We start from the raw sequence: 24,509 nt of genomic DNA on the forward strand, positions 1-24,509 counted from the left end.
TTAAATGGTAAACGGCCAACCATACAAGTGCACGAACCAAACTTCAAACAATCACAATTTATGATCCGCAAATAATCAAAACATGTATTTTATATCATCGGAAAGGTATTTTGACAAGAAAAAAAATTAAGCACCTTTCATCAATCAAGTTCATCATTTACAAAAATAAAAACCTCGTCGAATGATCGTTAAATGTTCAAAATCAAAGTTTCAAGTTCATAAAATGCATTTCTTGACTCGGGAATCCAATCTACACATATGATATGCCGTTTCAAAGGTAATTAAACATACAATACAACTAAACACTTACTAATAACATTTCATGGCATTCAAAGCATTAAAAGTTCATTTTAAAGTTCATCAAACCCTAACCAAAATCATGAATTCAATCATTTTGCAAATGAAGCTTTTCTAAATCAACCTACACATCAAAATGAAGCTAATGATGCTAGTGATAATTCTAAAAACGAACATATATTTCATAGCATTATCCCTCAAGAAAGACAAGCTATTCGTTGCAATTGTTCTATTTACAAGTGATATTCGTTTAAATAATAAAAGGTGAAGACAAAAGACAGATTCGACGAATTGAAGACGCAAACGACCAAAAAGCTAAAAAGTACAAAGTACAATCAAAGTGGTTCAAATTATTGATGAGAAACGTCTCAAAATTACAAGAGTACAAGACACAAAACGCAAAGTACAATATATTAAATTATACGCAAGGACGTTCGAAAATCCCGAACCGGGACCAGAGTCAACTCTCAACGCTCGACGCAACGGACTAAAAATTACAAGTCAACTATGCACATAAATATAATATAATATATAAATAATTCTTAAAATTATATATATATATATATATATATATATATATATATATATATATATATATATATATATATATATATATATAAACCGTCGGCAAATAAACAAACAAAAGTATGTGAGCTGTAAAAGAAGGCCATGCGATCGCATGGCCAGAAGGCACAAATGCCATGCGATCGCATGGTGAACAGTATCAGGCCACATCCTATAAAAAGCGACGAATTCAGTCGAATGTAAACACATATTTTCAATCTCTCTCTCACAGATAAGATTGATAATAATAAGGGTATGTTAGCGAATGTTGTAAGTGTGTAAGTCGAAATTCTGTCCGTGTAACGCTACGCTATTATTAATCATTGTAAGTTATGTCCAACCTTTTTAAATTAATGTCTCGTAGCTAAGTTATTATTATGCTTATTTAATGCTGAAGTAATCGTGATGTTGGGCTAAAATATTAAATACGGGATAATTGGGCTTTGTACCATAATTGGGGTTTGGACAAAAGAACGACACTTGTGGATATTAGACTATGGGCTATTAATGGGCTTTATATTAACTAAATGATACCTTGTTAATTTAATATATAGACTTATAATTTGACGTACTTATATATAACCACATACGCTTGACTGGGTACGGTGGGCGGGATATCTATAAATACCAATAATTATTCATTTGACCGGACACGGGGATGGATTAATAATCAATAGACTTTTTGAAGCAGGGGTGAATTACATACAAGGGTAATTAGTGTAATTGTTAACAAAGTAATAAAACCTTGGATTACACGCAGTCGATAACCTGGTGTATTCATTAAACAAAGTATTAAGACCTTGTTACAGTTCGAATCCCCAATTAGTTGGAATATTTGACTTCAGGTATAAGGATAATTTGACAAAGACTCTCGCACTTTATATTTATGACTGATGGACTATTATGGACAAAACCGTATGGACATATTGAATAATCCATGACAAAGGACAATTAACCCATGGTAATAAACTAAAATCAACACGTCGAACATCATGATTATGGAAGTTTAAATAAGCATAATTCCTTTATTTTATATTTTATCGCACTTTTATTTACTATCATTTTATTTAATTGCACTTTAAATTATCGTACTTTTTAATTATCGCAATTTTATTTATTGTCATTTTATTTATCGCATTTTAATTTATCGCAATTTCATTTATCGTTATTTACTTTACACTTTAAATTAAGTTATATTTATTTTTAATATTTTACATTAGGTTTTAACTGCGACTAAAGTTTTAAAATCAACAAACCGGTCATTAAACGGTAAAAACCCCCTTTTATAATAATAATACTACTTTTATATATATTTATATATTTACAAATATAGTTTTAAAATATAGAGTTAAACTTGGCTAGATCCCTGTGGAACGAACCGGACTTACTAAAAACTACACTACTGTACGATTAGGTACACTGCCTATAAGTGTTATAGTAAGGTTTAGGTATATCCACTCTATAAATAAATAAATAACTTGTGTAAAATTGTATCGTATTTAATAGTATTTCACAATAAAAAAATAACTATTTCGTATATACCTCTACGCATATCAAGTATTTTTGGTGCCGCTGCCGGGGAATCTGCTTAAACGCCGAAAGCGAAACGCTATATATAAAAAAAAAAGATTTTTAATTTAGTTTTGTAAAAATACGTTTTAAATATTAAAAATACAAAAATATAAAAAGAAAAACAAAATATATATATTTATTTAAGAGTTTGTTTAAAATATATAAAATTATAAAGTATTTCTATTTTTATTTTAGTTTCGTAAATATATAAGTTTTTATTTAATTTATATAAATATTTTATATAAATATTAAAACAGAAAAAAAAATATAAAAGTTCACTGTAGAAGCCCAACTACTTGGCCTGGAAACCGAAGCCATGCGACCGCATGAAAATCCTACAGACAATCCATGCAATCGCATGGATTGATTTGACAGCCCCGGTACCTCAGTTTGCAGGTTAGGGTTACGATTTTTAATTATTATTAATATTAATTAATTATAATTAAGGTTTAATTAATTAATTAGTTTTTAATATTTAGTTTTAGTTTTATTATTTTGTATTTTTAGTTTTAAACTAGTTTTATTAAATTATAAAACTAATACTTTTATAAAATAAAAATATAAAAATAATATTATAAAAATTGTATTTTTATAAACTTTAAGTTTTATTTTTATTTTTTCGTATCTTTTTAGTCGTTTAATCATAAGTTGTATATTTTTCGCTCGTAATTAGTTTTAATATAGTTTTTGTCATAGTTATTTTTATTTCTAGATTTTTAGGCTTTGCCGTAAAATCCCTTAAGTGCTTTTTCTTTAGATTAAGACTTAGGCGCTTTAGAATTTTACGACGTCGCTTATCGCTTTAATATTTTATAAATTTTAGTACTTTTTAAGTTATTGCCGTTTTAGATTTAGAATTCCTTTAAGCTTTAATACCTTTAGACGTAACTTTTAATTTTTAGTTTTTAGACTTTTATGTTTCAACGCGCTACGTTCTTTTTATTATTTTTTTCGACCTTTTATTTTTCGACATTTTTCGACGCGCTCTTTTCTTTCTTATTTCTCGACGCTCTAGTTTTTTTTTTTTTAGGACATAGAATTTTCTTTATTTTCTTTTAAAATTTCAACGAAAAATTATTTTAAGCGGTTAAATTGATAAACATCCAAAATTTTCTGGTTCGTAGTAATAGTTGGATTTGTTAGTGTCGAGTTGTGGGCTTCCGATTTAAAGGGTCCTGGCTACCTGCTGCATTTATTTGCTATTCAAAACGTGGGCAAAAATCAGAAAAGTCTATTAATTTGATAACTTATATAATTTTTATCTTTTATAACTAATAGGATATTCAGTGAATGCACCGAGCAAAACGTTCACCACCTTTTATACGTTCACCACCTGTAACTCGATCAAGACATCTAGCCAATATTGTCGCCGTTGATTTTTCTTTAGAATCGTCATCTAGTCGACCAAGTACTCCAATTCAAATTTTCGATAATCCATTTTTTGGACCCGACCTCACAATTGAGAATCCGGAGGATATTCAGGGACAATTCAGAGATCCTGAACCATTAATCTTTCCTCCAGAACCACCAATCATTCAAACAGAGATTGTCGAGGAACAAACTATTAAATCAGAATCTAGTGATTCAGATTCAATAAATTCAATCATGGAAAATCTGGAACCTCTAAGTATGGAAGACCGAATGAGATCTAAACGCACTGGCCAAGGTCACGTAATTACTCAACCAGACATTAATGCGCCAGATTATGAAATCAAAGGACAAATCCTACACATGGTAACAAATCAATGCCAATTTAGTGGTGCGCCGAAGGAAGATCCAAACGAACATCTTCGTACATTTAATAGGATCTGTACTCTATTTAAAATAATAGAAGTTAAGGATGAACAGATATATCTCATGTTATTTCCCTGGACTTTAAAGGGAGAAGCCAAAGATTGGTTAGAATCGTTACCTGAAGGGGCGATTGATACATGGGACGTCTTAGTTGAAAAATTTCTTAAACAATTCTTTCCGGCATCTAAAGCCGTAAGACTTCAAGGAGAAATTGTTACGTTCACACAAAAGCCAAATGAAACTCTATATGAGGCGTGGACAAGATTTGGAAAGTTATTGAGAGGATGTCCGCAACATGGTTTAGACACTTATCAAATAGTACAAATATTCTACTAAGGATGCGACATCACTACAAGAAAAGACATCGATATAGCAGCTGGTGGTTCCATTATGAAGAAAACCACAACTGAGGCTTACAAAATTATTGATAACATTGCTTCCCACTCACATGAGTGGCACCAAGAAAAAGATATCGTTAGATCATCTAAAGCAGCTAGAGCTGATTCTAGCCATGACTTTGATTCTATTTCCGCAAAGATAGATGCTGTCAAGAGACGAATGGAAAAGATGACTAAAGATATTCACTCAATACGAATTAGTTGTGAGCAGTGTGGAGGACCACATTTGACAAAAGATGGTCTCAGTATTGAACAAACAATGGAACAAAGAGAGAATGTTTCATACATGAACCAAAGGCCTGGAAATAATTATCAAAATAATTATCAACCACCAAGACCAATCTACAATCAAAACCAGAATTATAACCGAAATATTCCATACAACCAACAAGGTCCAAGCAATCAACAAGTATCCAACAATACTTACAATCAGCGAAGACCTATTTTTCAAAATAAACCACCACAAACCGATGATAAAAAGCCAAATTTAGAAGACATGATGTCGAAGCTAGTTGAATCTCAAACACAGTTTTTCACATCTCAGAAACAAACCAATGAACAAAATGCTCAAGCATTTAGAAATCAACAAGCTTCTATTCAAAATTTGGAACAAGAAGTGAGTAACCTAGCAAGGTTAATAGGTGAAAGAAAACCGGGAAGTCTACCTAGTGATACAAATGCTAACCCCCGGAATGAAACAGCTAAAGCCATTATCACGAGAAGTGGTATTACACTTAAACCACCTGAAATTTCTGATGACGCTATTCCTACTACACAGGAACCACAACCTGATCAAGATAAGGAAACAGAACCGGTAGTTGAAAAAGTTAATGAAGATAACATAGTTAAGGCTAAACTTTATGTTAAACCATACCAACCACCACTTCCTTACTCGAGTAAAATGAGAAAAGAAAGACTTGAAGCCGAGCAATCCAAATTCTTGGATATGTTTAAACAGATAAATGTCAATCTTTCTTTCATTGATGTGATTTCAGGAATGCCTAGATATGCTAAATTTTTTAAAGATCTAATCACAAATAGAAAGAAAATGGAAGAACTCTCGGCTGTAACTATGAATGCTAATTGTTCTGCAGTGCTGTTGAATAAGATACTAGAAAAATTATCTGATCCAGGAAGTTTCACAATTCCATGTTTTCTGGGTAGTCTTAGTTCAATAGAAGCATTGGCAGACTTAGGTGCTAGTATAAATCTAATGCCGTATTCACTATACGCTAAACTAGACCTCGGAGAATTGAAACCAACACGAATAAGTGTACAACTAGCTGATCGATCAGTAAAATATCCTAGAGGGATAATGGAGAACATGCTAGTTAAAGTTGGTACTTTAGTATTTCCAGTAGATTTTGTTATTCTGGACATGGAAGAAGATTCTCGAGTTCCTCTCATATTAGGAAGACCATTCTTAAACACGGCTAAAGCAATAATAGATGTGTTCGGTAAGAAACTGACCCTAAGTATAGAGGACGAGAGTGTTACCTTTTCAGTTGATAGAGCCATGCAACAACCGCAATCTGCAGATGATACATGTTATTATATTTAAACTATAGATTCACATGCAGAATTGTTAGAAGAATTTCCAGAATTACAAGGAACAGGAGAATGTTCTTTAGGAGAAGGAACTGAACCAATTGATGAAACTGAAATGTTAGCCACACTCATGGCTAATGATTATAAACCAATAACAGAAGAACTTCAAATGCTAAAAGAGGAAGACAGATATAGATACAAATCATCGATAGAAGAACCACCGACATTAGAGTTAAAGCCACTTCCAAACCATCTGGAATATGCTTATTTACATGGTGAATCTGAATTACCCGTAATAATATCATCTTCTCTTACGAAAAATGAAAAATTTCAACTCATTTCTGTGCTAAAAGCTCATAAACCAGCTATTGCATGGAAGATTCATGATATTAAAGGCATAAGTCCTTCATATTGCACACATAAAATCCTTATGGAAAAAGGTCATAAAACGTATGTGCAACACCAAAGAAGACTAAATCCTAATATGCAAGATGTTGTTAAGAAAGAAATTATTAAACTGCTCGATACAGGTTTAATTTATCCAATCTCTGATAGTCCATGGGTAAGCCCAGTTCAATGTGTACCAAAGAAGGGTGGCATGACTGTCATAACAAATGAAAAAAATGAGCTTATTCCTACTAGGTGAAAGGACCCGTCCTAATCTATCCGGACGAATACATTACATTTGGTTACATCGCGAGGTACTTGACCTCTATACGATACATTTTACAAACATTGCATTCGTTTTTAAAAGACAAACTTTCATTACATCAAAAGTTGACGACATGCATACCATTTCCTAATATATCCAACTATGAATGACTTGATAATAATCTTGATGAACTCAATGACTCGAATGCAACATCTTTTGAAATATGTCATGAATGACTCCAAGTAATATGAGCAAATGCACAGCGAAAGATTTCTTTCGTACCTGAGAATAAACATGATTTAAAGTGTCAACCAAAAGGTTGGTGAGTTCATAAGTTTATCATAAAATAATAAAATTCATCATTTTGATAGACCATAAGATTTAAATACTGCATGGTACACATGCGATATCTTTTAAATACAGTACACATTTCTCGTGTACAAAATTATTTTCATAAATCTTAGTAACCGTACACATATCTCGTGCACAAAAACTAATACACATAACCTGTGTATAAAAATCATTCTCTCGATACATAACATTCATATCAATTGGTGGCAATTATCATGTCCACATAATTCAACGGTGGCAATTATCATATCCACATAATTCAACGGTGGCAATTATCATGTCCACATAATTCAACGGTGGCAATTATCATGTCCACATAATTCAACAATATTCCGCAGAACTTCTGTCTGCATAATAATTCATTCGAGGAATGTTTTGCTTGTGTCTATCTCGTCAAACATTTATAAAAGCATTTCATATATTCGCAGTTCAAAATATATTTCAAAAGCATTTAATAAAGAAATTATAAAAACAGCGCATGTATTCTCAGTCTCAAAAATGTAAAGAGTAAAAGAAAATCAAATGAACTCACGCATATAAATATTATAAAACAGTTAATAAAGAATTTGTATGCATTCTCAGCCCAAAAATGTAATGAGTAAAAAGGGAGCAAATGAACTCACAATAATGTATTTTGTAGTAAAAATACATATGACGATATTGCACAATGCAGGGTTGGCCTCGGATTCACGAACGTATATCATTACTATATATCAGATAATATTATAGATGTATAATGGTAATAAATCAAATATTAATTATATAATCTTTAAAAAAAAATTATGTTAAACTCCAATATATGCTTTATTTATCTATATGTAAATCTTAGTAATAATAATAATAATAATAATAACTATCATAATAATACAAATTTTTTAGTGATAATACTATTAGTAATTTTAATGATAATATTAGTAATAATATTTATATTTTGATAATAATAATAATAATAATAATAATAATAATAATAATACTTAATAAAAACTTATACGCGTTTTATGTGTTGCCCAAATCAGATCAAGAAAACAGAAAAAATGCAGAGAAAAACCTATCGCGATTTTAGTTTTTTTTTTTTCGATTCTTCAATAGATCAATCAATCAAAGGTTATAAATCTTTAATAGTGCATCGATTCATTATCACCATCGTTCGGTTATCATCATCAACCCTAATCATCTTCGTCATCGATTAACAACCAGGGAAATTAAAGCAGTAGTTGGTGTTCGTTCAAATTAAGAAGGAAGATTAATCACCGTATCGTGTAATAACAAGGATTGCATCAAATCATCATCATCGTTAATCGTCAATCCTTTATCAATCAATTAGGTAATTGTTTTATCAATTGATTAATTTAGTAATCGATCCATTGATATTCTTTTAATTTATTTAATCTCTTTATATTTTCTGTATAATTATTTGGTTGCACGAGAGTAGCTATTATTGGTGTTCTTGATAGTTTGATGATGGTAATTAAAAAATATATATTAAGGGTTAGTGGTGTTTGAATGGTGAGTCCAAACAGGAACGTATCCGTATTATCGAACCCAAGGAGCAGTGATAAGATTTATTAGTTTTGTTTGAATTGTTATTTTCTATCTATTAGTATGTAACATACTTGTTAGTTGTTGTTTTCTCGTATTTTCTGTGTTGTTGTAAGGCTATATGTATCCAGTTATAGTTTATAAATAGAGTAAGCATTTGGTTATATAAATTCTCTAATTACTGCATACCATTATAGAAGAGTGTCTGCAGGTTGGTGGTTGCGTTGGTTTTTGGCTGCAATAACCGTAACAATCAATGATGGAAGTAGTGTGGGTTGCAGTTAATGATGGTGGAGTGGTGGCTGTACAGGACAGTAGTTGCAACGCTGTCATAACCCGACCTTAACCATAAGGACGATTACAATAACATATGATTTCATCGCGAGATATTGACCTCTATATGCGACATTTTTCAAAAACTGTATTCGTTTTTACAATACAAACCATAGCTTTTATTACAAATACAAGGTTTAAACAACTTAATAATGATTATCGTTTAGCGATAATCTTAGACTTACAAACTTTACATTTGATAATAACAATACGACTTCCAACATATTTTACATTACAAATCCTCCGATATGCAGTTTTATTTTTGACACAAATATGCATACTCGAGATCTTGCTTAAATTCAACATGTTGCAGCGGAAGCTTTTAGTTATCACCTGAGAATAAACATGCTTAAAACGTCAACATAAAGTTGGTGAGATATAGGTTTAATGCCGGCAGCGTTATAAATATAGACCACAAGATTTTATATATAAACGTTTTAATAAAAATATTCTAAGTTGTTGAGCACTTGATAACCATACTTAACATTTAATCAATTTCGCATATTCCCTTTATTATGAAATCTTACTACACCGTACCAAGTGTAGTTACCGAAACGAAGTACTGTGCAACCGTTGAATACTGGTCGTCTAGTCCGGTTGGGGTTGTCAGGCCCGATAGATCTATCAACAGGATTCGCGTTTACAATACCTCATGTAAATAATAGTTACCAAGTTACAGGAAAGTATGCCAGTGGTACAACTCAACGTAGAATATATATTTTTAATCACTTGTGTCCATAACGTAAATCATAAAATGCATGTATTCTCATCCCGAAATATTTAGAGTTTAAAAGTGGGACTATATACTCACTTTTGGCTTGAAGGTATTTATCACGACTTGGTCTCCGATAGATATCACGAACCTAACCATATATATAATATATCAACATATTTTCTTTTTAAGTAATCGTTACATATATATATATATATATATATATATATATATATATATATATATATATATATATATATATATATATATATACTTTTAATATTTTCTTAGTCCGTAGTTAGCAGTCCGATGTTAGTGGTCCACAATTAGTTGCTTAAATAAAATAAATAAAGACCCCATCGTATTCGTATTGATCAGAATTAATCTCGACCCATGGTACCATGTTGTCAAGTGACGTGTTGCGTACATAAAGTACCGTGTTGTCAAATGACGTGTTGCGTACAATCATGAGGTCTTATGATTAATCTTCTCGTGTTGTTTACGGGTGGTCCTGAAATATATAAAATCAAATCATAAGTAAATATATATGAAATATCATATTAATTAGAAATATATGATTAATTTAATTTTTCACCAAATATTTTCGTAGCTAAACTAGCTTCGGATACCCGATCTTGTTTTAGTCGTAGTTTCTTCATTACATCTCCGTTTTTGTTGGTTCAACTTGCCACTTCCTTGGATCGAGTCAAATTTTAAGAATATGAACTGAAAATACCTTAGGTTGTATTCAAAATCACAGGTTATAGGTCAAACTTTGGTGAAACTTATGAAAGTGATCATTTTCCTTCATAAAAACAACATTTAATGATCATTTTTCTAAAAATACTTACACTTTGAGTTAAACCATGAAATTTTTATGTGTTAACATATTCATAAGAAATATCATTTTTCCAGAACATGAACTTCCAATTCAAAGTTTAAGATGGTTTTTAATTATCCAACCCAAAACAGCCCCCGGTTGCACTCCGACGACGTAGATTCAGTTTTTAAGATGTTCTTTGTAAAACCAAGTTATATCTTGTTAAGTTAGCATATCATTATGATATATTACAGTTCTTAAAGTGTTTTAAAAGTTAAGTTAGAAGGATCTATTTAGTTTGCAAACAAGTTTGAAATCATTCAAACTATGTTCTTGTTGTTAAAATTTTACAACACAAAATAAGATAGCTATATAAATATGAATTGAATAAGGTTATGAACAAGGTTACTACCTCAAGTTACTTGGACAAAGTTACTGTAAAAGATGAGAAAAATCTTAGAACCAAAAGAGTGGTGGAGTTGGATCAAAAGGTTGGAAGTAAACTTGTATTTTTGGAAGGATTATTGAAGTTTTATTGTAAGGAATTTATTATGATGATTAAGGCTTGTTTTTGAAGCTAGATCTTCATGGTTATTTGCTGAGATTGTGAAGAACACTTAAGGTTCCTAAGAGTGTGTTTTTGGTTAGAGAAAATGTGTAGTAAAAATGAAATTGGAATGGAGTATAAATGGTGGTGAAAAGATGTATAAATTTGTAATATTGTGCAAAAGTCTTGTAATATGCCAAATTGATTAATCATGCATGCTAAGATCCAAAATTGGCTGACTCATGGCTGCTAATAAAGTGATTGTGATGTGTATATACTAATAGTAAATACGTATAGGAGCTGGGTATGATACGAGTACATATACTCTAGGTATACATGTAGAAATTTTGAGGAAACGGAACGAGAATTCAAATATAGCTATCTTTTGTAAATATACTTATATTGTTTTATGTATATAAGCCCTTTAAAAGTGATTAAATACATATTTATACGATACTTGTATAAGTATTATAGGTTAAAGGTATATATGTCAAATAACGTTACGTATAGTTATCATTTTGAAAACTTAAGTTAGTAGTCTCAAAGTATACTTATAACTTATTGTTATTAGTACACAATAAGATGTTAAACCATTCTTAGATCATGTTAAATATATATAAATACATATATATACACAAACGTATAATTATCATTTGTTATATAGTTCGTGATATCATCGGTCAAATTGGACGGTCAAACGTTGTGTAAAACTCTTTTTAAAAACATAAATCTCAACAATTTAGATTACTTATCATGTTGGTAAGGTTTAATTTATGTAAATATTAATCTCATAGGTATAAAATGATCGGAAAAATCCGGGTCGTTACAGTACCTACCCGTTAAATAAATTTCGTCCCGAAATTTTAAAATTGTACCTATTTTGCGTTCTCGAGAAACAAATGTGGGTACTTTCATTTCATCTAATCCTCTCGTTCCCAAGTAAACTCGGGACCCCTTCGAGCATTCCAATGAACCTTAACGATTGGTATGTTGCTCTGCTTGAGTTGTTTAACTTCACGGTCCATGATTTCAACTGGTTCTTCTATGAATTGTAGTTTCTCGTCGACTTGGATTTCTTCAAGAGGAATGGTGAGATCTTCCTTTGCAAGACATTTCTTAAGGTTTGATACGTGAAATGTATTATGTACTCCGGCGAGTTGTTGCGGTAACTCGAGTCGATAAGCTACCGGTCCAATGTGTTCGATGATCTTGAACGGGCCTACATACCTTGGGTTCAGTTTACCCCTTTTACCGAAACGTATTACACCTTTCCAAGGTGACACCTTTAACATAACCATGTCACCGATCTGAAACTCTAATGGTTTCCTTCGGACATCGACGTAGCTCTTTTGGCGACTACGGGCTGTTTTCAATCTCTCCTTGATTTGTACTATCTTCTCAGTCGTTTCGTGTATGATCTCGGGACCAGTTAATTGTCGATCTCCTACTTCATTCCAACAGATAGGGGATCTACACTTCCTTCCATACAGTGCTTCGAATGGTGCAGCTTTAAAACTCGCATGATAACTGTTATTATACGAGAATTCTGCTAATGGTAGATATTTATCCCATCCGTTTCCAAAATTGATCACACATGCCCTGAGCATGTCTTCAAGAGTCTGAATTGTTCTTTCACTCTGCCCGTCAGTTTGTGGATGATATACGGTGCTCATATCCAAACGAGTTCCCAGGGCCTCCTGTAGTGATTGCCAAAACTTTGATGTAAATCTACTATCACGATCGGATATAATGGAAATAGGTATTCCATGCCTTGAAACAATTTCCTTTATGTATAATCGTAATAGTTTCTCCATTCTATCCGTTTCCTTTATAGGCAAGAAATGTGCAGATTTGGTGAGACGATCAACTATTACCCAAATGGTGTCATAACCCCAGGCAGTCTTAGGTAACTTTGTGATGAAATCCATGGTAGTACCGTCCCATTTTCATTCTGGGATTTCTGGTTGTTGAAGTAACCCTGATGGCTTCTGGTGTTCTGATTTGACTTTGGAACAAGTTAAACATTCCCCAACATATGTTGCAACGTCTGTCTTCAAATTAGGCCACCAATAATGCGTCTTAAGATCTTGATACATCTTTCCAACTCCAGGATGTATCGAGTATCTTGTCTTATGTGCCTCATTCAATATCAACTTCCTTAATCCACCCAACTTCGGTACCCAAATACGGTTTGCAAAATATCGAATTCCGTCTTCCCACATAACGAGTTGCTTCTCATACTTCTTCATTATTTCATTTCCTATGTTTTCTTTAGTAAGAGCTTCTAGTTGAGCCTCTTTGATTTGTGAGTTGAGATTCATGCGAATTTTTATGTTCATTGCTCGTACTCGAATTAGTTCCCGTTCCTTTCTGCTTAGAGCGTCGGCCACTACAATCGCTTTCCCGGGATGATAGCGAATCTCACAATCATATTCGTTTATCAGCTCGACCCACCTACGTTGCCTCATGTTCAGCTGTTTCTGATCGAAGATATGTTGAAGGCTTTTATGATCGGTAAACACAGTGCATTTAACCCCATATAAGTAGTGTCTCCATATCTTCAATGCAAACACTACTGCTCCCAATTCTAAATCATGCGTCGTATAATTCCGCTCATGAATCTTCAATTGTCGGGATGCGTATGCTATAACTTTCTTCCATTGCATAAGGACGCAACCAAAACCTTGTCGCGAAGCGTCACAATATATCTTAAAATCATCGTTCCCTTCAGGTAACGATAAAATAGGTGCTGTAGTCAACTTCTTCTTCAGTAATTGAAATGCATTCTCCTGCTCAGAAGTCCATTCGTACTTCTTCCCTTTTTGTGTTAACGCTGTTAATGGTTTAGCTATTCGGGAAAAATCTTGAATAAACCTTCTATAATAACCAGCTAAACCTAAAAAATGGTGTATCTGCGTTGGTGTCTTAGGAGTCTCCCATTTTTCAATAGCCTCAATTTTAGCTGGGTCAACCTGAATTCCTTTGCTACTAACAACATGGCCAAGAAATTGCACTTCTTTCAACCAAAACGCACACTTAGAAAATTTGGCGTATAATTGTTCTTTTCTTAACAATTCTAATACCAATCTTAAATGTTGTTCATGCTCTTGCTCACTCTTAGAATAGATAAGAATATCGTCAATGAAAACGATAACAAACTTATCTAAATACGGACTACAAACTCGATTCATGAGGTCCATGAATACAGCTGGCGCATTCATTAATCCAAACGGCATGACCGAAAATTCATAATGACCGTAGCGTGTCCGAAAAGCAGTTTTCAGAATATCTTCTTCTTTGACGCGTAGTTGATGATAGCCCGACCTTAGGTCGATTTTCGAGTAAACACATGATCCTTGCAATTGATCAAATAAGTCATCAATTCTCGGTAGTGGATACCGATTCTTGATAGTTAACTTATTTAATTCACGATAATCTATACACATTCGGAAAGATCCATCTTTCTTCTTGACGAATAAAATCGGAGCTCCCCACGGTGAAGTGCTCGGTCAAATGAAACCACGGTCCAGTAATTCTTGTAACTGGCTTTGTAACTCTTTCATCTCAGATGGTGCAAGTCTATATGGAGCACAAGCCACTGGTGCAGCTCCCGGTACTAGATCTATTTGAAATTCTACAGATCTAAATGGAGGTAATCCTGGTAACTCTTCCGGAAATACTTCAGGAAAATATCTTGCCACATGCACGTCGTTGATGCTCTTCACTTTTTCCTTCGTTTCGACTTTATTAACATATTCTAAGATAGCATAGCACCCTTTCTTCAAGCACTTTTGAGCTTTCAAACAACTAATGAGTTTTAGCTTTGAGTTACCCTTCTCTCCATAAATCATTACTGGCGTTTTATCCTTACGAGGAATGCGAATTGCCTTCTTGGCGCACACAACTTCAGCTCCTATTTTGGACATCCAGTCCATGCCGACTATTACATCAAAACTTCCTAATTCTACGGGTATCAAATCAATCTTAAATGTTTCTCCGGCTAAATTTATTTTACAATCACGGCAAATTTTATCGGCTTTAATTAGTTTACCATTAGCTAACTCAATCATGTACTTAGCATCTAGAGGTAATGATGAACAATTCAATTTAGCGTGAAAGTCTCTACACACGTAACTTCTATCGGCACTAGTATCAAATATAATAGATGCGGATAAGTTATTAATGGTAAACGTACCCGTAACAAGCTCCGGGTCTTCGCACGCCTCTCTAGCATTAATAACAAATGCTCTTCCACGTGCAGATCCGTTATTCTTCTCTGGATTCGGGCACTGAATCTTATAATGACCCTGTTTCCCACACCCATAACAAGTAACAGTGGCCAAGGCAGTTCTATTTGCATTGGTGGCAGGAGTCTTGGTACCGTTTGTATTTGTAGCGGGAACCCTACAATCTTCAGCAAGATGACCTTTTCGATTACAATTGTTGCACATCACATTACAATAACCAGAGTGATGTTTGTGGCATCTGTTACATAAAGGATTTCGTCCCTTATAACCTGAGTTCGAACCGCTACCCGCATCTTGCGTGGTTTCTTGTTTCTTGTTGGATTGTTGATGATTACCTTCCCACTTTATTTTGTTTCCCGATGTCTTGACATCGGTGTTCTTATCTAGAATAATCTGGTCCATCATCTCATTCGCCATGGTGATAGCTTCATGAATAGTCTTGGGTTTGGATGCTGTAACATTTGCCTTGACCTTTTTAGGCAAACCGTATTTGTACAGTTCAATCTTCCGTTCTTCGGTTGGTACTAATTCTAATTCCATGAATCGCTGATTGTAGTTGGTGAGTTCAGTATCAACAACTTTCAGGCTTCGTAATTCAGCTTCCAACTTCCTAACCTCGTTCCTTGGACAATACTCGTTGATTAGCATTGTTTTGAATTCTTTCCAGGGAGTATCATAAGCTACATCTCCTCCTACGGCCTTCATATAGTTTTTCCACCACGTGAGTGCACTATCTTGTAAGGTGCACGATGCATACTTGGTCATGTCCTTCTCAATACAACCACTGATTTTAAACACAGACTCAATCTTTTCGATCCACCGGGTTAAACCGACCGGTCCTTCTGTTCCACTGACTGATGAGGGCTTGCAACCTTGAAAAGTTTTGTAAGTGCATCCCACACGAGGATTTGGGTTAACTGCAGCACCTCTTATAGCCTCGACCCATAACATTCTGTCATTCACTCGCTGATTGATGAGTTCCTGGATTTCTTGTTCCGTCATTCGGTTCAATCGCGCCATAATCTTCAATAAAAATGGAAAAAAAATAATTATTCACATGGAATATTATAGATGTAGTATGTATTTACAGTACATCGTAGCTTATTAATAATATGAACCAGTTATTATTATAAAAGCCTTTTATTCTTATTAGCGTTTTATAATTATACCTAGGGTAGTACCTACCCGTTAAAGTTCATACTTAATAGCTTAGTACGAAAATCAATTACTATCACCCAAATAATACTCAACCATGGAAAATTATTGCATTTCACACTTCACTATTTTACATATGCTTATCTTACATCAAACATTAAGCAAACCACACTAGTAATATTATACAAAACATTATATGATCCCATGGTTTAAAACAACAGCGCATCATTTAACCCAAAGCGTTTGTGTTCAAAGAAATCACTTAAAGGTTATCCTGGTTGTCTCCCTGCGTTTTGGCTGAGGAACCGAAGAACTGGATGTCGGGATAGAACTAATAGGAATAGTGGGAATAGGTGTGGAAGTATCTGGTGGAGTTGGTGCCACAACATCCTCTCTAGACTCGGGATTTGGATTTTCCATTTCAGTAGCCTTTCGTTTCTTTTCTCGTTCGAACTTGTCTTTCGTAATTTCCAGTATTTCTTCCTCCTCAGGATCACTTTCCGGTTCCTCTTCAATTGATTCATCCGGAACTTGTGAGTCTTCCCCAAAGGTGTCGTTTTCATCATCGGATAGGTTAATGACTGGAACACCATCTGAAGATTCTGGTTCGGAGTCACTGAATGTGATAACAAGTTCTAAACTAGACATCTATCACATAACAACAAGCATGTTAGTATCACATAATATTTACATATTAATTTTTTTAACCAACAGGGATAAGCAATAGTTTTCTAAATCAAACACGGTCAAAGTTCAGACTCACTAATGCATCCTAACAAACTCGATAAGACACACTAATGCAAATTTTCTGGTTCTCTAAGACCAACGCTCTGATACCACATGTCATAACCCGACCTTAACCATAAGGATGATTACAATAACATATGATTTCATCGCGAGGTATTGACCTCTATATGCGACATTTTTCAAAAACTGCATTCGTTTTTACAATACAAACCATAGCTTTTATTACAAATACAAGGTTTAAACAACTTAATAATGATTATCGTTTAGCGATAATCTTAGACTTACAAACTTTACATGTGATAATAACAATACGACTTCCAACATATTTTACATTACAAATCCTCCGATATGCAGTTTTATTTTTGACACAAATATGCATACTCGAGATCTTGCTTAAATTCAACATGTTGCAGTTGAAGCTTTTAGTTATCACCTGAGAATAAACATGCTTAAAACGTCAACATAAAGTTGGTGAGATATAGGTTTAATGCCGGCAGCATTATAAATATAGACCACAAGATTTCATATATAAACGTTTTAATAAAAATATTCTAAGTTGTTGAGCACTTGATAACCATACTTAACATTTAATCAACGTCGCATATTCCCTTTATTATGAAATCTTACTACACCATACCAAGTGTAGTTACTGAAACGAAGTACTGTGCAACCGTTGAATACTGGTCGTCCAGTTCGGTTGGAGTTGTCAGGCCCGATAGATCTATCAACAGGATTCGCGTTTACAATACCTCATGTAAATAATAGTTACCAAGTTACAGGAAAGTATGCCAGTGGTACAACTCAACGTAGAATATATATTTTTAATCACTTGTGTCCATAACGTAAATCATAAAATGCATGTGTTCTCATCCCGAAATATTTAGAGTTTAAAAGTGGGACTATATACTCACTTTTGGCTTGAAGGTATTTATCACGACTTGGTCTCCGATAGATATCACGAACCTAACCATATATATAATATATCAACATATTTTTTTTTAAGTAATCGTTACATATATATATATATATATATATATATATATATATATATATATATATATATATATATATATATATACTTTTAATATTTTCTTAGTCCGTAGTTAGCAGTCCGATGTTAGTGGTCCACAATTAGTTGCTTAAATAAAATAAATAAAGACCCCATCATATTCGTATTGATCAGAATTAATCTCGACCCATGGTACCATGTTGTCAAGTGACGTGTTGCGTACATAAAGTACCGTGTTGTCAAATGACGTGTTGCGTACAATCATGAGGTCTTATGATTAATCTTCTCGTGTTGTTTACGGGTGGTTCTGAAATATATAAAATCAAATTATAAGTAAATATATATGAAATATCATATTAATTAGAAATATATGATTAATTTAATTTTTCACCAAATATTTTCGTAGCTAAACTAGCTTCGGATACCCGATCTTGTTTTAGTCGTAGTTTCTTCATTACAACTCCGTTTTTGTTGGTTCAACTTACCACTTCCTTGGATCGAGTCAAATTTTAAGAATATGAACTGAAAATACCTTAGGTTGTATTCAAAATCACAGGTTATAGGTCAAACTTTGGTGAAACTTATGAAAGTGATCATTTTCCATCATAAAAACAACATTTAATGATCATTTTTCTAAAAATACTTAAACTTTGAGTTAAACCATGAAATGTTTATGTGTTAACATATTCATAAGAAATATCATTTTTCCAGAACATGAACTTCCAATTCAAAGCTTAAGATGGTTTTTAATTATCCAACCCAAAACAGCTCCCGGTTGCACTCTGACGACGTAGATTCAGTTTTTAAGATGTTCTTTGTAAAACCAAGTTATATCTTGTTAAGTTAGCATATCATTATGATATATTACAGGTCTTGAAGTGTTTTAAAAGTTAAGTTAGAAGGATCTATTTAGTTTGCAAACAAGTTGAAATCATTCAAACTATGTTCTTGTTGTTAAAATTTTACAACACAAAATAAGATAGCTATATAAATATGAATCGAATAAGGTTATGAACAAGGTTACTACCTCAAGTTACTTGGACAAATTTACTGTAAAAGATGAGAAAAATCTTAGAACCAAAAGAGTGGTGGAGTTGGATCAAAAGGTTGGAAGTAAACTTGTATTTTTGGAAGGATTATTGAAGTTTTCTTGTAAGGAATTTATTATGATGATTAAGGCTTGTTTTTGAAGCTAGATCTTCATGGTTATTTGCTTAGATTGTGAAGAACACTTAAGGTTCCTAAGAGTGTGTTTTTGGTTAGAGAAAATGTGTAGTAAAAATGAAATTGGAATGGAGTATAAATGGTGGTGAAAAGATGTATAAATTTGTAATATTGTGCAAAAGTCTTGTAATATGCCAAATTGATTAATCATGCATGCTAAGATCCAAAATGGACTGACTCATGGCTGCTAATAAAGTGATTGTGATGTGTATATACTAATAGTAAATACGTATAGGAGCTGGGTATGATACGAGTACATATACTCTAGGTATACATGTAGAAATTTTGAGGAAACGGAACGAGAATTCAAATATAGCTATCTTTTGTAAATATACTTATATTGTTTTATGTATATAAGCCCTTTAAAAGTGATTAAATACATATTTATATGATACTTGTATAAGTATTATAGGTTAAAGGTATATATGTCAAATAACGTTACGTATAGTTATCATTTTGAAAACTTAAGTTAGTAGTCTCAAAGTATACTTATAACTTATTGTTATTAGTACACAATAAGATGTTAAACCATTCTTAGATCATGTTAAATATATATAAATACATATATATACACAAACGTATAATTATCATTTGTTATATAGTTCGTGATATCATCGGTCAAATTGGACGGTCAAACGTTGTGTAAAACTCTTTTTAAAAACATAAATCTCAACAATTTAGATTACTTATCATGTTGGTAAGGTTTAATTTATGTAAATATTAACCTCATAGGTATAAAATGATCGGAAAAATCTGGGTCGTTACAAACGCAAACAAGCTGCAGCAGTGATATAGCAGTAGTAGTTAAAGGGTTCAAAAGTGGGTTTTTGAGGTTTGAACTTGATAGCAATAGGTGCAATAGCAGCTGCACTGCAGGTTTTTGATTCAAAACGTAAAACAGTAATAGATATAAAGAAAGGTGATTGTGGTTCAACGAAAGGGAATGGCAGCAGTGAGAGGATAAGATTATAGCAGCAACAATAACAGAATTATGTCGAGCAGTTTTAGAGTGATGAGATGTTCATGGTTGTACAAGAACTCGGACAGCAACAAATGAATTGTTTGGTGATAATCTTAAGTTGCTTTTGATAGGTTTGAGAGGGTTAAATGGGTGACTTTAAGGTGACAGATGTGGTGGCTGTTTGGTGATAGCAGGCAGAAGTTTACTGCAGCTGGGATGACAGGGTGGTCAATGGCGGTGCAACGGTGGTAGAGGGTACATTTTTGGGTTGAACTAATAGTAGACGAAAAGGGTAGGTTGGTGTGTTCCAGTGGATAGCAGAAAGAAGAGAAAAATGGGAGGTTGATGATATAGATATGTGTATATGTATATAACTATATAATATTAATAATAAACTTCCAAGAAAACATTTGTACCAAAAGTCCTTGGCAGCCTCCATCATTTCCTTCTTTTATTTCTTTGTGGGGTGTGATTTGATAGTGAAAGTAATGTGTATGAAAAGTGATGGTAATAATGTTTTTAACTTTTGATGATTGTTGCAGTTATTTGGTGATCTGGGTCGTACTAGCAAGAAGAATTCAAGCAATTAGTTGACATGAAAAGAGAAAAATATAATTTAGAATGAATGTGATGTGTTGTTTATATATAACACTTGTATATATAATCTGATAGATAGTTTGCTAGTATAAGTAAAACGAGAACAGTAGTAATTTATATCATAATACCAATCATGTTAAAGTCTAAAAGGAAATGGTAACAAAATTGATGATGTGTGCGTAGGGGTAGGTTTTATTTGTGTGGTAGTGGAGTAATATATGTATATATGTGAATGATTGATACTTGATAGGACAAGGAAAAATGAGACACGATATATAATAATTCTAAGGTGTGGCAAAGAGGGAAAAAAAATAAGAGTATAAAAGTGAAACATCTAGTCCCACTTAATTACATCATCCATGACATTTGTTCGAATTATCCTACCGACACTCTAGTTTTTGTGTGGTTAAGTAATATAAATCATATAATGTGCTAGACTAATTAATTCAAGAGTCACAACCCAAGTTGATAAATGGTTTGTATGATTCACACGTAGATTCAACTTATTTTTCGTTTTCTTATTCTTAGTCCCAAGTAGAAATACATGAAGTATTAAAATTTCAAATTAATAAGGCACAAATTGTATTTTTTATAAATATATAAATATATTATACATAAACTATTCCTTGAACTACGTTTATTATTAACTTCACATAGATTCATTTTAAACTTGTTTAATAACAATCGAGATGTCAAACGAGCGTTACTATAGTTTACTAAATAAATTCAAACTCACAAAATATATGTTTAATATACTTTATTTATATATAGATACGTTTTAAATAAGAAATTATCATAGTATAATATTTTTATTTTATTTTATATAGTTAATTTTAATAATCAACAACATATAATATTTCAAATTATATTTTCAATTATTATTTATATTTATATATGTATCTATATATATACACATATCTATTTACAATTAATTGTTCGTGAATCGTCAGAAATGATTGAAGGGTAACAGAACACAGTTCTAAAATTTTCGAGACTCAATATTACAGTCTTTGCTTATCGTGTCAAAATCATATAAAGATTAAGTTTAAATTTGATCAGAAATTTCCGGGTCGTCACAGTACCTACTCGTTAAAGAAATTTTGTCCCGAAATTTGATCGAGGTTGTCATAGCTAATAATAAAAATGTTTTCATGACGAATATGAGTTGATAACTAGAGTTTTATCATTATTGGTTAGTACAGATAAAACAATTCGATTATTCGAAGAGTACGAATGAAGTTATCACAAAAGAGTGAAATGAATAAATGCAGATTCGTCTTGTCTGGTGACGTAGTCACGGTTGATTTCCGGTAATCCAGGAATTTAGAGGAAATCTTCGTAATAAGATTTGGTTCTTCGATAATTAAGGAAATTAGGATCATCTTTGGTTAAATGTGATAATCTGTTTTGATTGTTCTGTCGGATATTTTACTATAAATCCACCCCCTTCATTTCCTTTATATTTTGGAGTCCCATCCTTTTGTTTTTCTCTTCCCGACATTAAATTAAGCGAATAATGGTTCAGAATTTGTAGGTATGAAGGTTCGAATGAACATGATTAATGTTCTCAGAGAGAGATTGTAATAGCACGTTCTTGATTGGTTAAATTATCAGAATTACAGAAGATAGAACTATCAAGAATATATTTTTTCTTGATATGTTCGGAGGTTAAGTAGAATGAAAGAGTTATGTAACATGACACATGATGATGGTATAATCTACTGTGAAGCATCATCACGTTTCATTAGAAACTCAGCATGACTTTCTGTAATATAATCACGTTGGTCGGGCGTCATTATATTATACTAACCCATGCTTCAATTCCCAACACTTCTCTATAATTCATTCATAATTTTATACTTAGTGTTCACAGAAGTTTCCAATATAATGGAATACAGAAACACGAAGAGGTAGATAATTTCGGACAAGAATATTTATGAAAATATCCTCAGAAATATAGAAGATATTTATGATGATATTTTGGAATTTCTAAGTTCGAAGATTGATGAAGAAAAATTTCCCGCAAGATTTTAACATGACTTCGGAGCAAGATATTCTCTAAAGATTTCATCGGATCCAGAATTACTTGGATTCTTTGAATATAGGATTTGGTCCTTGTATTTATCTTTGGTCTCCTACACAGTTAGCTCAATCTATTTTTCAGTACTAAATTTTCTATCGAGCGTTCCCAACACTCCATTCCTTATCATCAAACTCTTGACCATTTAGGCCATCTACAATTTTACTGTTTCCTCTGCATTCAATGTAGCCATTTGAATCGTCAGTTATCAATCCGAGGTGGTTTCAGGAGAATTGTGTTTTTAGATGATTAAACGCTGATGGTAATATGGTGGAATATAAAAGGTTCCCCGGTAACAATAAATGAGCACGCATATATATCAAGATTATAATAAGGTTATTTTTAATGAAAGCCGAAGTTGTCTTGTTGGAGCTGTGACAAAATTTGCTACTTTGAAGAAGAACTGTAAAGTTATTTTGGGTAATAATAATGCTAAGGGAATTAGCACAGCCGTGTGTTAAACGTTTACTCAGTTTTTGAGAGTTTCTCAGGTGCATATCTATATGCATCAATCTCTTCTTACGTAGATGAAGTGCGGTTGGTTCATCCTCGAGATTGAGGTGTTTTCAAGAATTACAAAAGATTTGAATGCAGATTGTAATCGTCAATATAAAAATGAGTTTTAAGATGAGATCAAGTGGAAAACTTGAAGAAATGTTTAGTTTCATATGTTATATTCAATATTTTAATTCATTTTAATTGTTCAATATTAAATATTATTAGTCCACGGTCGATAGTCCAGAGTTACAGTCCAATAACTCATATATAGTTTAATATATAATATTCGAATTAATTAATACGTATCGTGACCCGTGTACATGTCTCAGACTCGATCACAACGCAAACTATATATATTATTTTAGAATCAACCTCAACCATGTATAGCTAACTCTAGCATTACTGCATATAGAGTGTCTATGGTTATTCCAAATAATATATATAGATGCGTCGATATGATATGTCAAAAACTTGTATACGTGTCCTGATATTTAAAGTGCGTAAAATAAATAACAGAAATTAAATAACGATAAATAAAACTGCGAGAATTAAAATTGCGAAAAATAAAATTTGATAAATAAATTGCGATAAATAAAAGGTAATACATAATTAACAGTTAGCTAGGAACAGTTAGCTAGGATTTTGTTAGCGTGAATTCTTAATAGAATTTCTCATAGTTAATTCGTTTGTTTCTAACAAATTTTATTTTGTCCAATGTTTTCTTCATTATACCACTTGTTGGATTCTGATAAGTCAAAATCCAAATATGAAATTGAATGAAAATGGTTATTTTGTGGTGAACGGATACGTATATCGGTGGTTGTAAGTAGGATAGTAAATGACTTGTTGAATCGGATTTGAAGA

The sequence above is a fragment of the Rutidosis leptorrhynchoides genome, chromosome 10, assembly GCF_046630445.1.
Source record: "Rutidosis leptorrhynchoides isolate AG116_Rl617_1_P2 chromosome 10, CSIRO_AGI_Rlap_v1, whole genome shotgun sequence".
NCBI classification, from domain to species: domain Eukaryota; kingdom Viridiplantae; phylum Streptophyta; class Magnoliopsida; order Asterales; family Asteraceae; genus Rutidosis; species Rutidosis leptorrhynchoides.